Source organism: Bombus flavifrons, chromosome 3 (genome assembly GCF_040668555.2).
Source record: "Bombus flavifrons isolate JBK064 chromosome 3, iyBomFlav1_principal, whole genome shotgun sequence".
Lineage (NCBI taxonomy): Eukaryota > Metazoa > Arthropoda > Insecta > Hymenoptera > Apidae > Bombus > Bombus flavifrons.
The window spans coordinates 209,078-211,805 of NC_138444.1; positions in this window are offsets into that span (position 1 = coordinate 209,078).

The following is a 2,728-nucleotide window of genomic DNA, read 5'->3' on the forward strand; positions in this document are numbered from 1 at the left end:
GTATTGCCTGAGTCTTTTAATTGCCCACACGATAGCTAATAATTCCTTTTCTGTGATAGAATAATTTTACTCTGGTGGGTTGAATGTTCGTGATATGTAACAGCAAGGATGTCCGTCTTGTGATAAGATCGCGCCTATTCCTTCATTGGAAGCGTCTGTGGTAAGTGTGAATGTTTTCGTGTAGTCTGGGTATGCTAAAACTGGAGCTGAGCATAACTTTTCTTTTAGTCTGTCAAAGCTTGTTTGTTGCGTTTCTGTCCATCTAAAAGGATTGTCTTTCTCTGTGAGATCTGTTAATGGTTTGGCGAATTTGGAAAAGTTTTTAATGAATTTTCTGTAATATCCTGCTAATCCGAGAAATGATTTTACGTCTGTTGGTGTTTTGGGAATCTTAAAGTCTTTAACTGCGGAGATCTTTTTAGGATTTGGCTTTATACCCTCGTGTGTTATGACGTGTCCTAAGTACTCTAATTCAGGTTTTAGAAATTCGCATTTGTCGGGTTGGACTTTTAGTCCTAACTCTTTTAATCTTTGTAATACTATAGCAAGGTGTTCATTATGTTGTTGAATCGTATTACCGAACATTATTATGTCGTCAAGGTATACAAAGCAGTATTTATTCAATAATCCTCGTAACGCGGTATCCATCATGCGTTGGAAGGTGGCTGGGGCGTTTTTTAAACCGAATGGCATACGATTATAGTGAAAGTGTCCCTGAGATGTGCTAAAGGCTGTATATTTCTTTGAGTCAGGGTCCATAGGTATTTGATGAAATCCTGAAGATAAATCTAGAGGGGAGAAGAATTTAGCGTTGCCTAATTGTTATAAGATGTCGTCGATTGTCGGTAATGGGTAAGCGTCTTGGTCGGTGAGTTCATTTAGCTTTCGAAAGTCGATAACTATACGCCATTTTTGTTTGCCTGATGCGTCTAATTTCTTGAGTACTACCCATACTGGACTGTTGTAAGGAGAATCTGATACTTCCATAATATTTTTATCTAACATTTCTTTCATTTGTTTTTCGATTTCTGCTTTATGGGCTTCGGGAGGTCGGTAGGATTTGGTATTGACGGTTTTGTTTTCGCGTAAGGTGATGGTATGTTTTGTCAAGTTAGTACAAGATAGGGTGTCAGATTCTAGGTTAAATACGTCTATGTAGTGTAGGAGGATCTTTTCAATAGAAATACGAAGTTTGTCTTCAATATGGTCTAGTCTAATTATTTGTTTCATTTTAGCAATTTTATCGAGATCGTTTTCATAAGAGAGATCATTAGTAATTATAGTTGGTTGCTCACCAGTATTGCAGAAACATACTCTTGTCGGAACTTTATCCAGATAAATTGTCTCGATTTTGGTTTGCCCTGGGAGAATGGTTTTTGGTTCCTGAAAAAATATTTCGTTCCCGTTTAGTTGTATTGATTCGTTGCTAATTTGGTATGAGTAGTTAGAGAGCATAGGTAAGCCAATTATTCCGTCTTCTATTAAAGGAAAATCGTCTGGTACAACGTGAAATGTGTTCATGATGTTAAAGAATTGAAAGTCTACTGTTTCGTCAGTTTGGTATTTGTCATTGCCCATGTAAAATGTTTTAGCTTCCGTCTTTTTAGGTTTGAATGTGGCACTTGATCTTTTAACTAAATTTATTCCCGCACCGGTATCAATTAAATATCGTTTGGTTCCTGTTCCTGATCGAACTCCAATGGATAGAAGTCTTCCGGTTGTTGCGTGTATTCGTATAATGTCTTTTGGGGTTCTGGTAGTGTCGTTTCCTATTCTTGTCCCGTATTTTCCATGTTTATATTGTACCTGCGCGAGGGCAGAAGGTTTCGCTGGCTGGCCGGTTGAAAATTTCGACAGTAATTTGCGGTATGTCCTATTTGGTTGCACTTGAAACATTTCATTTTCGCCCTTTCTTGTAGTTGTTTCCCTTCTAACTGGTTAAATCTGCTTCCGGAGATTACCTTATCATTGTTTGCCTGAGCGTTTATCTGCGGGCGACTGAGCGTAGTCATCGGACTGCTCCTAAGTGGGGGGTTGCGTTGTGACGATACATTCCTTTGGGTGAATGGTTGAGCTCTTATCTGCTGGCTGCGCCGGTTTCCGCGGTTTCGTTCAATTTCTCCGATTAATAATTCTGCTTCGAACGCGGCATCTTGTGCTTCTTGTAGGGTGCGCGGTTTTGTACTTGATGTTCTGATTTCTATCTCGGGTCTTAGATTTAGTATGAATATTTTAGTTGCGCGTTCGTTTTCTAAATCTATCGCGACTGCTCGTCGAAACGGATCGCGGATTTCGTGTTGCAACGCGTATATAAGCTCATTGAGATTATGTCGGAATCTTTTGACATATCCGTGTACTGATTCGTTAGAACTTTGAAGGGTTCTTTGTAGTTTATCGCGTGCCCCGTTTGAAGTTATATTAATTGACACGAATTTTCTCAGGTTTTCGAATAAATCGCCATATGTCTCGATAACTGAATGTCTAATGCTTCTTTCGGCTTCATCGACAATACGTTTGGTTAAAATTAGTCTTAATAGAGCATGTTTCTCTTTACATTCTGATCTAGCTTCTCTTACTCGTTTGATGAATCCTTCCACCCCAATGTCATCTTGACCGTTAAGGATTGGGATGAACTCGATACTGGTTTTCGCGTCGAACATGGGTCGTTCGTACGAGGCTGGTTCTTCTTCTTCGTCCTCGGAGTTCGCCGGGTCGGAGGCTTCTGGAG